Below are 15,487 nucleotides of genomic sequence, written 5' to 3'. Positions count from 1 at the left end.
ACGATCTAGCGGTAGAATATTAAAAAAAACTTACTACTGCTATGTTCGCAAGATTTGTAAACATCGCTATTCTTAGTGCTGCTATGTTCACAAGATTCTAATCTTATTGCTGCAATCTTAACAAGACTAGAATTGAACAATATACTCCAAGTCCTTATCTAAACACGTGTTCAGAACACTGACCTTTGTGTTCAGAAGTAAACTAACTGATTAAAACATGTTTACTGCTTAGCAGGGAACACTATAGCAGATCGCGAGACACGCCCGGTGATCCTAAATTTACAAAATATAAATACAGCTAATGTATATCTTCCATCATTTGTCAAGTGTGAAAATCAGAAACCGCGGAAATACATAACGCGTAGCCAACTCGCTCGGCAAACGATAATTTACAAAATATGAATACAGCTAACGTACAACTTCTATTATTTGCCTAGTGCGAAAATCAGAAACCGCGGAATCACATACCGCGTAGCCAACCCGCTCGGTAAATAATAATTTGAAAAATATGAGTACAGTTAACGTACAACTTATATCATTTACCTAGTTCAAAAATCAGAAACCGCGGAAAGACACAGTGCACTAGCCGCGTAGCCAAATCGCTCGATAAACGCCAATTTACAAAATATGAATAAAGCTAACGTACAACTACTATCATTTGCCTAGTGCGAAAATCAGAAATCGCGGAAACACATACCGCGTAGCCAGCTCTCTTGGTAAACGCTAATTAACAAAATATGTATACAGCTAAGATACAACTTCTATCATTTGCCTAGTGCAAAAATCAGAAACCGTGGAAACACAATATGTTGCTTTAACGGCGCAGCTAACGCGCTCGGTGATTGCAAATTTACAAATATGAATACAGCACAACACGGCTTATCGAGCAGAACACTGATATACGCACACAGATCACTCCTTTTTCGAAATACAGAACACAAGGAGATGAATGTTGTGAGATAGCTCTTACATTTTATTATACACACTTTATGCCCCTTACACACATGTTTTAATTTACTCTACACACAGATATACGACTTACCTAAGATACTCACATGTAAAAAACGGGGAAAAGATCAAATCATAATTTATTTTGTATGCATGCATGTGGTCTGCGCCAAGCCATAAGAGCAATAGAGAGCGATATTGCTCGCAAACGTGAACGGAAGTCACTGGACAACGCAGCAAAATACTCATGACCTTCTTCAGATATAGACAAGTAAGACCCACACACACACACATGTAGTTTGAAATAAAATTCTAGATACTGCGGTTCAAATCCCGGTGACTTAATGTCCTGTTACTTGATAGACCTAGTAATTATATCTTAGCGTTGGCATTAGGAACGGCATCCGGCCGTAAAACAGAGAGTTTGGTTCTTGTGTTTGTTCAGTTCTCTGTTACTTGATAGACCTTCTTCTTCTTCTATGGCTCTACAGTTTATTGTGAACCTTGGCTTCTTCAACAATCTTCCGCCATTTATCTGGATTCAACGCTAAAACTTTCTAATTTCTATAGCGCATTTCCCGAAGATCTTCAGTAACTCCATTCTTCCATCTGGTTCTCGGTCGACCTCGTCCTCTCTGTCCCCCTGAATTTCCATTTAATATCTTTTTAGGTACCTTCGTATCACTCATCCGTGCTACATGCCCGGCCCACCTCAATCTGTCTGATTTCACTATTCTTCATGATTGTACCTCCTACTCCATGTTCCTTTTTCACAAACTGGGCCGATGATTCTTCGAAGTATCTTTCTTTCGAAGGCATCCAGCATTCCAATATCTTTTGCTGTTAATGGCCAAGTTTCCGAAGCATATGTAAGCACAGGCCTTATAATTGTTTTATAGATGGTTAATTTAGTGGTACGGGTCAAGAGCCTTGAGCAGAGAAGCCTTGTTAGAGCAAAATAGGCTCTCTTGGCTGCTATCAATCTCCGTTTAATTTCATGAGAGGTATCATTTGAGTAAGTGACTGTAGATCCCAGATATTTTAACTGCTCAACTCTCTCAAAGGTGTAATTTCCCACGGTTATTGAGGATGCCATGTTCTCATTACGTGCTTTCCCAGCAGCCATATATTTAGTTTTCTGCTGGTTGATGTTCAGTCCCATTTTTCTACTGGCCTGTTCATGGGCGATGAATGTCTCTTCCATTGCCTTTCGAGTTTTTCCCACTATATCTATATCACCGGCATAAGCAAGTATCTGCACTGATCTATAGAAAATTGTTCCCCTATTCAGGAGGTTTGCATTTCTCATTACCTTCTCCAAGGCAGCAATAAAAAGGAGACATGCGAGTGCGTCTCCCTGTCGTACCCCATTTTGAATATTTAATATCTCGGACATCATTCCTCCCATTCTTTTACTACTTCGTGTCCCACTAATGGCCATTCTCACCAGCTGTAAAATGTTCCAGGAATTCCAAGTTCAATCATAGCATGGTACAATTGCTCTCTGTTTAGACTGTCATACGCTCCTTTTTAATCAATGAAGAGGTGACGCGTGCCAATAACAAATTCGATTGTCTTCTCTAAAATTTGCCTTAAGGTGAAAATCTGACCTATAGTGGACTTTCCTGGGAAAAATCCACACTGATAAATCCCAGTCTCTCTCTGAACAACTGGGTGAAGACGGTCAAATAGAATGTTGGAGAATACTTCATATCCCAAGTTAAGTAGCGTAATTCCTCTATAACTATCACACTCAAGCTGATCCACTTGCTTATATATAGGATATAAAATTCCTTCTTCCCATTGCTGAGGCATTTTCTCCTCATCCCATACTGAAGTAGCTACTTTAAGGAAAGTCCGTTCCAATCCATTGCCACCTTGCTTGAGGAGTTCCACTCGGATATAATCTGTTCCTGAGGCCTCGTTATTCTTCAATTTCTTCATAGCAGTTATCACCTCTTTTAAAGTTGGTGGATCTATAATTCCGTAAGGGTCATTTTCTCCTTGCGCATCAATTAGTGTTTTGTTATCAATCTGAAATTCAGGAGACTATCAAAATGTCGCCGCCATCTTTCACATATCTATTTCCCCTCGCTAATATTTTTTCCTGTTTCATCCTTTATCAGGCTAATTTTGCCACAGAAGTGTTTCCGTGCAGCATTTACCACTTTGTAAAATTTCCTCTCCTCATCTTGATATCTCAGAAGCTCCATTTCTTCGATATTTGCCTTCATCCACTCTCTCTTTTCCTCTGATGGATCTTCTTTTCAATCCTCAGTTATTCTTTCACTCTTCTAGTACAATTTGATTGTAATGTCCTTCTGTATATTGTTTCAGTTCCCAATGTTTCTTTTGCTGACGTCTCCACTGAATTTTTAATGTCGTTGCATTCTTCAGTATTTTCAAGGATCTGTATTATCCTCTCCTGGTATTGCTTTTTAACTGCATATGTTTCTAGAGCTGTTATAGTGTATTTTGGAACGTTGGTTCAGGTTCCTTTGAATGCACTGGAGATCCTAGCCGTAATTCGCGCACATAACAGGAAGTGGTCTGATTCTATATTTGGGTATCTGAGACTCCTCACATCCAAGAGATCTGTGTTGTGCCTTGCGTCTATCAACACATGATCAATCTGGTTAACTATGTTTCCATCCGTCGATGTCCACGTTCGTTTACGTATGTCTTTGTGTGGAAACAATGAGGAGCCCTCAACCATATTTCTAGATGCTGCAAATAAAATAAATCTCGTTCCATTATCATTACTTACAGTATGTTTGGTGTGGGGACCAATTGTTGGCTTATATATCTGTTCCCTTCCTACCTGAGCGTTTAGATCACCAGCAGCTACTTTAATGCCATGTCCTGGCCAATCATCATATGTTCTTCCCAAAAGTTCATAGAACAATTCTTTATCTTCTTCCTCAGATTCTTCTGTTGGTGCATGGGCGTTAATTATAGAGTAATTAAAGAATTTACCCTTTATCCTGAATACTGACATTCTTGGGCTAATCGGTGAAAACCCAATTACAACGTGCTTTAGCTGGTTGTGCACCACAAATCCTGTGCCGAACTCGTGCTCTTCATCGCTACAGCTATAGAATATACTATCTTTTTGCTTTTCTATATTTCCACTTTCGGTCCATCTTACTTCTTGTAAAGCTATGATACTCTTCTTCAGCTTCATTGTTTGGTTCAGCAGCACCTTCAGGGCTCCTGGGCGATACAAGGATCTCACATTCCAGGTTCCAATATATAAATCTGACTTACGCTTTATATTTCTTTTCTTTCTTTCATGCACTGATGGTTGATAATCATTGTCCTTTTCCACGCCAAGTTTGTCTCCATTGATCAGTCCGGCTTTCTTTCGTTGAAGTTTCGCAACTTCACCTTTTATGCAGAGCGGGGTGTCAGCCCTTCGTCCAACCTCTTCCGGAGGACGGGTAATTTTTTAATCAGGGTTTTGTTCCCTTAGCCTTTGGAGAACCAACCCCGCATACTACAAGGCAGCAGCATCTTCACCTTAGCCCCGTTAGCCGCCACTTCTCAGGGTTCCTGTTGGGCCTTCACAGCTACCAAAGCGGTCACGGGGCACACGCCGTCCCCACTGTATATCACCCCACCAGGCAATCCCTTACTTTATGACGTTGCCCATCTCCCACGACGTGGACTAGGGGGTGTACGTATGGGAGACACTTGATAGACCTAGTTTCTAGTAATTAGATCTTAGCGTTGCCGTCAGGAAGGGCTCGAGCGGTAAAACAATAGCTTTGATTCTAGTTTGGGAACTAAATGCTCTTATAACAAACAGGGCACACTATGTTTGTTATTCAACTACGACGTTATATACACAAGTGTGTTAATGCTTCTTACTCGAAAGCACCGAAACGACCAAATCTACACGTGCGGCACAGTTCGTGCTCGCGACCCGTAGTTGTAGAGAAAAATAGTAGAATTGTTATTAAACTTGTGTAATTAAGTCTTCTGGCTCTGGGAGTAGGTGTTTATGTTCGTTCCAACACTTTCTTCTTTATATTGAGACGAGCTGATATACCCGCGCTTCGCTACGGGATTCTCAGAAAGACTGACCTTGTCGTTTTCATAACTAAAGTTACTGAAAATGAACTGAGCTCTGTTCATTGTAGACTGAACAATGCACTTCTTCATCGTAAAAACAAACTAAGTACTAAGTGTGAAATAAACTGAGCAGTGATCATTGCAGCTGCTATACACTTTTCGTATAGACCTAACTAGAAGGCTGCCTCAGGGGCTCACAATTTGTAACTCATGACCTGTTAGTTGGATCAGCCGAACTTTCACGGAGATGAGGTGAAGACTACTGTACAAGATGGCTGCTATACTCTATTCGTACAGACCTTAAATAGAGGGTCGCTTCAGGGGCCCAAAACTTGTAACTTATGACCAATTGGATTTATCAGCCTAACATTTGAGAACTGAGGCAAGGGCTGCTATGCAAGATGACTGCTATACTGTATTCGTATAGATCTTAACCAGAGGTCTCCCTCAAAGGCTGACAACTTGGAACTTATTACCTATTATTTTGATCAGCCTAACAGACGGGGTACTTAGGTAAGGGCTATTATGCATGATGGCTGCTATACACTATTCGTATAGACCGTAACTAGAGGGTCGCCTCAGGGGCTCACAACTTGGAACTTATGCCTATTAGATTTATCAGCCTAATATTCCAGAATGAGGCCAGGGCTGCTATGCAAGATGGCTGCTATACACTATTCGTATAGACCGTAACTAGAGGGTCGCCTCAGGGGCTCACAACTTGGAACTTATGACCTATTAGATTTATCAGCCTAACTTTCGAGAACTGAGGCAAGGACAGTTATGCAACATAGCTGCCATACACTATCCGTATAGACCTAACTAGAGGGGTGTCTCAGGGTTTCACAACTTGTAACTTATAACCTTTTAGTCTTATCAGCATAACTTTCGGGAACTGAGGCGAGGGCTACTATGCAAGATGGCGGCTATACTGTATTCTCACGGACTGAACTCTAGAGAGCTACCTCAGGGGCTTACAACTTGTAACTTATGATCTATTAGATTTAACACCTAACTTTTGGGAAGTGAGTGAGGGGCTTTTAGGCAAGATAACTGCTGTACGTTGGTTGTACTAGACTAACTTTAAGAAGCTGGGCTATCGCTCATACTTCTAACCAGATACAATTCATAACTTCAATCTAGCACAGGAGCTAGTGGTGATACATGAGCTTTATAGCACTAACTTGGGGAGAGTTGTGCTAGGGCTTTTCACGTATTGGGCTAATGCTTGGGTTTAATCCTTATACCCTTCCTAACATCAGTCTATCGCAGGGGCCCTTGCGTATACGTAGGCTCTTATGGAACAAACACTTGGGGGACAGTTGCTCTAGGGCTCTCGAGGAAGGATGGTCCCTCAAAGCTAAAACATAACCAGATTGATGAAATGTAGATGAAGTTAGAATGTTGTTATAACCTAACTTTTTATATTGTTTGAAGTGATAAAGTTCATTCAGTGTTTGATTACAAAATGCTCAACCGAACACAATTCTGCTACACACATGATGGGGAATGGAACTCAGGGACCACGTCTTATCAGAAGAGCAAAAAGCTAAAAGAACTCTTCCTTCTCCTCACCGAGCCATTTTCCTCCTCCTCCTAGGCTTAATGGGCTGATGGGCTAAAGGTCTAATAGGCTAAAGGCTAAAGGGCTAATAGGCTAATGGGCTAATGGGCTAAAGGGCAAAAGGGCTTACATTTTTGTAGTATTTAGGGTACCTCTGCTCTCTTTATCCAGATTTGATACCGATTCTACCGCTAGAGGCGGAGTTAACACCCTAAGGAAAGGCGAATGTTGGAAAAGGTTCTGCACCAATGTAGCTACTCGATCAACGATATACTACCGAAGGATGACTTAGGTGATGGTGAAGGCTGGGAATGTAGGAACTTGTTTAGACTGTTGTACTGTAAAGAACTTACAGGGAACGTCTTCACTTTGAAGAGCTATTACTCAATAATGCCTGCACGAAGTAATTCATTGCACTATTTCAAAAGTATCTGCTTTACACTGTGTGTAACCAGCATCTTGATAGGCTCTTAGCCGTTGCAAACTTTTTAAGAGTTGTTTGGGGCACTTACAGTATCTTACGCCTACATGGAGTAACATAGGTTTGTTGTGAACTTTGAGCGTTCACGCAGACAGTTGATATGTAGGAACTTGTTTTGGTGTAATACTTGCTTCTTCAGTAGCGTTTCCAGGAACAAACGTAACTTGTTTTGATAGCAAAGAAGCGTTGAAATCTTCTTGTACTTCATCTTTCATCTCTTATTGAGATATTTGCACGGTGACAGAACGTGTGGTAGGCTTAGAAAATGAAGTAAAATCGTAAAGGTATAATGGAAAAGAAACACTGAGATCTACTTTATCTTCTTCTCCTTTTTTCTTTATTATCACTAGTATCATCAGCATCCTCATCATCATCATCATCATCACCTCGCTTCTCTTTATCTAGAAATGTGTGCTTAGTGACAGAACTTGTAGCAGGCCTAGGCAACAAGGGAGAATTAAAAACCTCTTGCAGAGGTGTAGACTTTAAATTATAAATCAGTATTTGCTTGAATACGGTTGAGCTCTTTATATTTTCTTCTCGATGAAGCTACATTACACTCGGTTTCACGAAGTTCAGCGTTGTAAGCGTTTTTGAACTCTCTTCGACAATGTTTGCATTGAAAAATTGTCCTACAAGGTATCTCATGACGACCCTTGTGATAGCCTCAGCGAAATATTTTTCCACCATCTTTGCATCTTCTAGACACCTGCTACTCCCTACTTATATAATATAATAAAAAGCTGTGCAGATTAGAGAAGTAGCCTATAGTAGTTTTAGGATGAGAGGAATTACCATGATGTGAACAACTTAACGATTAACAGTAAACTAACACAAAAACGTATAACCTATTTTATGTACCTTACACAGGGTAGGCGTGTTGATTCGAAGAGATAGTCAAGGAAGAGGGAAGGAAGCTGCCGAGGCTTGGTTCATATAAGCAATATGTTGATATATTTCTGATGAAATAAAGGGTCACGAAGGGCATGAAAATGAAAGACTCCCTAGGATTCGCAACCTAGTGACGTTAGGGTCGAAAAGAACAAGAGTTGACCATGGGAGTTCGGATAGAATAGATGAAAGTGAGGAGCCTTGCACAAGTAAGTGCACGCAATGGTAGTATTCAGCTAAGGACCCTGTGGTCGCTAACCCACGCTCCCAAGTTTGGTGTCCCCTAGGACCACTTTAGCCGCCTCTTATAACAGACAAGCGATAACGTGGGTACCAAACCCTGCAAGAAGAAATAATCGATGAGGATAATTTCTAGGAGAGTAATAGACTTGGTCATGAAGGGCAAGAGAGGTGTGGTAAGACAATGAAAATGATAATTAGACAGAGTTTTTCAAGGTTGTAACGGCCAGAACCACTCTGGAATTCATGTTGGGGGCATTAGAAAAAGAAATTAAATCAGCAATTGGAATATCAGGTAAAGAAAGGTTACGGTATAATGGGAGTGGAGATAAATTACTAACCTCGCTTAACGAAAAGTAATCCGAAAAGCAGGCCATAATGTTGAAACAACAAGAAAGTGACTATATTCAAGAACATCTAAAGAAAGATTATAACCTGGAATAGTATTAGTTTACGCAAGAAGTGTAATCAGAATGAAGGGAAAAGGTCTGCTACCGTTTGTGGCGTTTAGTATAAAGTATATACCATCACCGTTGATAGAAACTAGGTGATTCATAAGCAATAGTAATCAAACGTCACCGATCCCTCAGATGACAATAAGCATACCAATACCACGCCTCCGAAAAATGCTGAGGCGAGGCTTAGAATATGGTCTCGTAACTCAGATTCCGTGTCAATACCATTCTCATATGAATCGACACCGTAGAAAAGGTAACAGTTAAATACAACGGTAACAAGCAGAGTGACAGGAAGCTACACTGAGAAGGACAGGGATAGGTCCGTGGTAGGTACACAATGAATAAAAGTGGCCACCATTTGATAACAAGGATTAACAACTGTATTGGATGAAGTATAAATGGCTTTCCAAAATATACATATATATATTAAAGATTTGATATGTCATAGATAAACATAGACGAAGTCCATCTCTTTTTTCTATTTTCCCTTTTTGAAAAAAAACTGGAGTTTCAACATTCACCTGAAGAGCGAAATATAATAGAGAAGGCAATAAAACAATAACTAGCCAAGTTAACAATTTCAAAACCGTGCATATATTATTCCTTTTATATTTTTTGAAACGCACGGAACATTTTCAAGAATAACTTTCCAACAACATTATTATAATAGGCCACGTATAAAATGCATCACCTCCAGGGTGTTTTATAAAAGCCTAAAAATAAAGCTAAAGACATCAAAGAGGGGAGGTAAGGATGAAAGTAACAGCTGAGTATAGGAGAGGTGAGTAGAAGTTCTAATCCGACAGCGTACCTTAAAAAGTTTCTTTCGTCCGCTTAGTGTCAGTATCAGATGCTTTGAACAGTCATCTCTCAATCCACATTTAAAGTTGGAAAACACGAGCCGTGAAATTATGAGTAACCTGCCGAAAGTAAAAACAATTCCAATAATGGACAAATTATTAAGGCCCATATCAAGGCCTCAGAAACTTGAGTCTATGAAAAGCACGCCTGAAGGGCAAAATTTAAAGTTACTGAGAATTATAAGGAATTTTTAGCTCACCCAGATCCCAGGTGGACGATTTAGAGTTCAGTTGGGCTGAAAAAGTCTCTCAAGCCTCACGTGGTCAATGCTCCCTCCACACACACTGTACGTAAGTCGATGCCAGGCTGACAGGCCGAGGTTGGCTGTCCCTTATATATACGAGAGGAAGCGCAAACCAGCTGCTTCCAAAAGTTTTTGATGACGTAACTGGTGACGTAGGTAGTACAGGGTAGATATCAGACAAGCAGACAGCATACAATAAGTTGCAGAAGCAGACGGAGAGACCCGAGATAGATGTGCACACAATTTTCAATATAAAAATAATTAAATAATTTCAGGTAATTATTACGTTGTAGAAGAACGCAGATGAACACGTAGAGGCATAAGTGGCAGAAGCAGCTTAGAATATTAACGTAGAAAGTGGATGACAACTTATGAATAAGATATCCCAGTCCACCCAGCTTTCGTTCCCGTAAAGCGAAGTTGGTATTAAAACAGACCGATGTAGATAGTTTCGTCTGAAAGCTGACTTCCTTATTGCAGAATACTGTTGATTGCAAATGCGAGCTCACTGCATTACATTTACTACACCTTGATCCAATCTCACTTACTATATTACCATCCTGGGAGAACACAAAAACTAAAAAAATGAAATCATCGACTTATTCCAGATTTGTATCACCAATCTGACATTAAATTCTGTTGAATTTCTTACACACTGACATCAATTTAGTCTGCGAAAGGCTAATTTTCATACCACACTCATTGCATCTATTTTCAAGTTCCATGATATTAGACTGCAGGCTTTCGGCACAATCTGCCATTAAGACCAAGTCGTCCGCATAGGCCATACTGCTTACTAAATTTTCACCTAACTGAAACCCTCCCTGCCATTTTATACCTTTCAGCAGATGATCCATGTAAACTACGAACAGCAAATGTGAAAGATTACAGCCTTGTCTAACCCATATAAGTACCCTGAGCCAAGAACTCATTCTACCATCAATTCTCACTGAAGCCCAATAGTCAACATAAATGCCTTTGATTGATTTTAATAATCTACCTTTAATTCCATAGTCCCCCAGCATGGCGAATATCTTTTCCCCCGGTACCCTGTCATACGCCTTCTCTAGATCTATGAAACATAAACACAACTGCCTATTCCTCTCGTAGCATTTTTCAATGACCTGGCGCATCCTGAAAATCTGATCCTGACAGCCCCTCTGTGGTCTGAAACCAAGCTGGTTTTCATCCAAGTTTCCCTCAATGACTGATCACACCCTCCCTTCCAAGATGCCAGTGAATACTTTGCCTTGTACACTAATCAATGTGATACCTCGATAGTTATTGCAATCCTTCCTGTTCCCTTGCTTATAGATATGTGCATTTACTGCTTTTGTCCAATTTCAAGGTACCTTACCAACACTCCATGCTAATCTTACAACTCTATGAAGCCATTTCATCCCTGCCTTCCCACTATGCTTCACAATTTCAGGTGGAATTTCATCTATTCCTGCTGCTTTACGACAATTGAGTTTATTTACCATCCTTTCCACTTCCTCAAGCGTAATTTCACTAACATCATTTTCCTTCTCCCAATGAGCTTGGCTGTTCGTAACACCACCAGGAAGAAGTCCTTTTACGTTCAGAAGATGTTCAAAATATTCCCTCCACCTCTCCAGTGATTCCCTGGGATCTATTATGAGTTCACCTGAATTACTCAAACACTGTTCATTTCCTTTTTCCCTCCCTTCCTAAGATTCTTTATTACTGTCCAGAAAGGTTTCCCTGCTGCTTGACCAAGCCTTTCCAGGTTATTACCAAAGTCTTACCACGACTTCTTTTTGGATTCAACTACTATCTGTTTCGCTCTGTTTCTTTCATCTGCGTACAAATCCGTGTCTGCCTAGGCCCTTGTTTGAAGCCATTTCTGATAAGCCTTCTTTTTACGTTTACAAGCTGCTCTCACTTCATCATTCCACCAAGATGTTCGCCTTTTCCCATCTTTACACACAGTTGGTCCTAGGCATTCCCTTGCTGTTTCTACTACAGCATCCCTGTATGCCACCCATTCTCTTTCTATATCCTGAACCTGTTTACTGTCTATTGTTTGAAACTTCTCACTAATCATACCCATGTACTTCTGTCTAATTTCCTCGTCCTAGAGATTTTCTACCCTTATTCGTTTGCAGACAAATTTCACTTTTCTCTACCCTATTCCTAGAGATACTTAGTTCACTACAGATCAGATAGTGGTCTGTATCATTGAAAAATCACCGGAAAACTCGTATATTCTTAACAGATTTCCTGAATTCAAAGTCGGTTAAGATATAGTCTATTATGGATCTGGTACCCCTAGCCTCCCATGTTCAGCGGTGAACAGCCTTATTCTTGAAGAATATATTCGTAACTGCTAAACCCATACTAGCACAGAAGTCCAGCAAACGCTTCCCATTCCATTAGCTTCCATATCTTCCCCACATTACCAATCACCCTTTCGTATGCTTCAGTCCTATTTCCAACTCTCGCATTAAAATCGCCCATTAGCACTATTCTATCCTTGCTGTTGACCCTGACCACGACGTCAATCAATGCTTCATAAAACTTGTTAACTTCATCTTCATCTGCACCCTCACATGGTGAATACACTGAGACAATTCTCATCCTAATTCCTCCAACTGACAAATCTACCCACAGCATTCGCTCATTTACACCCAGCCCCCGTGCCATTGGAATTAACCAATTAAGGTTAAAATCCCCGACCCGGCCGGGAATCGAACCCGGGACCCTCTGAACCGAAGGCCAGTAGGCATCTAATCATTGTTATCATTCTTAACTAACAATGTATACATGATGTAATTCTTCTGATACGCATAAATAAATAAAATCACCAAAGCCGGCTGTTACTTGTTTCAAATGAAATGACACGTGCGGTTTAATTTGAGGCATTTTCAAATTGGTACCTGAATGCTTCCAAGTACCAGGCTATGAGCTTTGAAAACTGAGACAATACTGTTCACGGAACATCCATGACTTCCCCTGCCACTCTAACCTTTACAACTGTAGATGTCAGAGAAGTCTTGGCAACACCATTACAGATCTTCCAGTCCCCTCGCAAGTTCTTTACTGGCAAACGGAGTGTATAGAGTCCGCATCATGAAAGAAGAACGGTGACAGGTGCCATTCGCTGGTGGCTGCCAAATAATTGCTTCGCTTACCTCATCATCGCCACTGCAGACAGTTCAGGCCAGCACTTGTAAGTGTAACCTTCTTCGCCGTAAAACATTCCCAACGACATTTACTGGGTTAGGAAAATAATATTCTATTGAAATGTTTTATTTAGATATTTGTATGACTGCTAGTTAAGACCTTCAGACGTCATTTTACAAAATAATACGGTACCATGACGAAAGGGACAAAATTACCTATACAGTAAAATATTATCGAAAATGCGACCGAACTTCTTTTTTCCTACCGCCTTTCCAAAACTTGTGGAGTCGCGTGTGTTTCGCACACGTCTATCAGGCCCTGTTACGGCGGGATAACCTTCCTGACGCCAACCCTATATGGAGGGATGTTATGAATGTTTCGCATTTCTGTGGTGGTTGGTAGGGTAGTGTGTTGTCTGAATATGAAGAGGAAAATGTTGGAAAATATAGAAACACCCGATCTTCGGACAAGAACAATTAACCAAATCCGATTAAAATTCTCAAAACGGTCCGGAATCGAACCCAGGCCCCTCTCAACTGTAGGCCTCAACGCTGACCATTCAGCCAATGAGTCGAAAGAAAATATGACCGAACAATTTCTCAAAATCAAAGAAAATAGTCTTAAAGTTTAAAATACATAAACCATGCAAATAATGCCAAAATAAAAGGACATATTAGTAACCGTGGTGACATGTATTGACCACATGCCATCGACATCCGAGTGTTGGGCAACCACTAGGCTACTGTGCACTTCTCTCTGGCATATCCACCAGACGGCAGATCTATGGGCGAGTGTTAAGCAACCACTAGGCTACTGAGCATTCTCTCGGGAATATCCACCAGACGGCAGATCTATGGGCGAGTGTTAAGCAACCACTAGGCTACTGTGCACTTCTCTCTGGCATATCCACCAGACGGCAGATCTATGGGCGAGTGTTAAGCAACCACTAGGCTACTGAGCATTCTCTCGGGAATATCCACCAGACGGCAGATCTATGGGCGAGTGTTAAGCAACCACTAGGCTACTGTGCACTTCTCTCTGGCATATCCACCAGACGGCAGATCTATGGGCGAGTGTTGGGCGACCACTAGGCTACTGTGCACTTCTCTCTGGCATATCCACCAGACGGCAGATCTATGGGCGAGTGTTGGTCAACCACTAGGCTACTGTGCACTTCTCTCTGGCATATCCACTAGACGGTAGATCTATCGCCGTGGCTGCAGGACTTTCGGTATAAGTTCTCCCTCCCAGGGCTTGAACATGCGATGCTGATGCGAGGCGACTCAAAATGTGACTTCGCAGCAACAAACTAAAGAAACTCGATGTGTTCATTACGTGGAACGTGGGGGAGGAGGAGCAATAACAGACGCTGCAGAGAAATCACTAAAATTCTGGTGTACTTACGATGAACGGGAACTCCTCAATATCTGCCGGAACCCCGCCAATGATACGGCCATCCGTCCCGCAGTCTTTGTCCGTATTATCGTATTGCGGAACTGGAACAGAAGGCAAGTCTTCGCACAGTCCTTGTTTTATGGGCTAAAATAACAGAATGACCAGCCTTTCGAAATTGTTATTGACCAAGCAAATGGAAGAATTTCAAACATTTCGAATGTAGGCAACTTGTAAAGGAAGAACTTAAATCTCCCGCGTCACATTCCACAAAGCGGGTTGTAAAATTCAGCCACCATATTCCCTGCCTGTAGTAAAGAGTTGATACAAGGACCTCCCAGTTACTTGTCACTTTCCTTGAACTAGGGTACGTTTGGCAGGGGACATGTTTCGATAAAATAAAACTCTAAGATGAACTTGGTTAGTTATAATAAGTACAACAGCTGCCATACAGCCCTAACAAATCTAATCCTTAATTTTAGAGAGAAATATTGCTGTTCTGAGTGCGGATATTGGCTGTGAAAACTTCCAAACCTTCACGACGCTTTCCTCAGCATAAATCACATTAAGGTATGTCATGCAGTGTTAACTCATTTAAATCTTACTCTCCAAGACTTATCGGAAAGTGATGTGCTGACCCTCAGTCTTATAACCTCACTAGCTGATGTACACGCGCTTCGGTGCGAAATTCCAACAAAGACTCTCCTCGTGATTTTCGCAACGGAAGTCAACGCAGGTCATTACAATGACGTCAGTAGGAATGTAGCGATTACAAGCAATGTCGTCATAAAAAATACTCTATGAAAAAAAAAACTGCACATTTTCACACTTTTAACGAACAGTATTACGGTACCAATCTAAGACCCGAATGTTCCAGTGATGGAATGACGACGCCGCAGACAGCCGTTAACAAACCTCTGCCATTGTACCGTTAAGTGTGCACACTTCACAATCCAATCATTGCCTCAGCGTAGGGATTGGATAGCTCGAGTGCTATAATGAACCGGTGTGTTACGTACCAGTAGTACCAGAAAATTTATGACCCAGAGAAATGGCTACCTAAATAAGAGAGTTATGTAATCCCTCAACTACTTCCCGGCAATACTCAGGTAGACTGTTATACTTGGTACGCACCAGTAATCCCATCTATGGGTGATGAGTGGCAACAGAAGACACAAAGCACATCA

This window comes from Anabrus simplex, chromosome 11 (genome assembly GCF_040414725.1).
Source record: "Anabrus simplex isolate iqAnaSimp1 chromosome 11, ASM4041472v1, whole genome shotgun sequence".
In the NCBI taxonomy this organism is placed as follows: domain Eukaryota; kingdom Metazoa; phylum Arthropoda; class Insecta; order Orthoptera; family Tettigoniidae; genus Anabrus; species Anabrus simplex.
Note: the sequence above shows the minus strand (reverse complement) of the source record.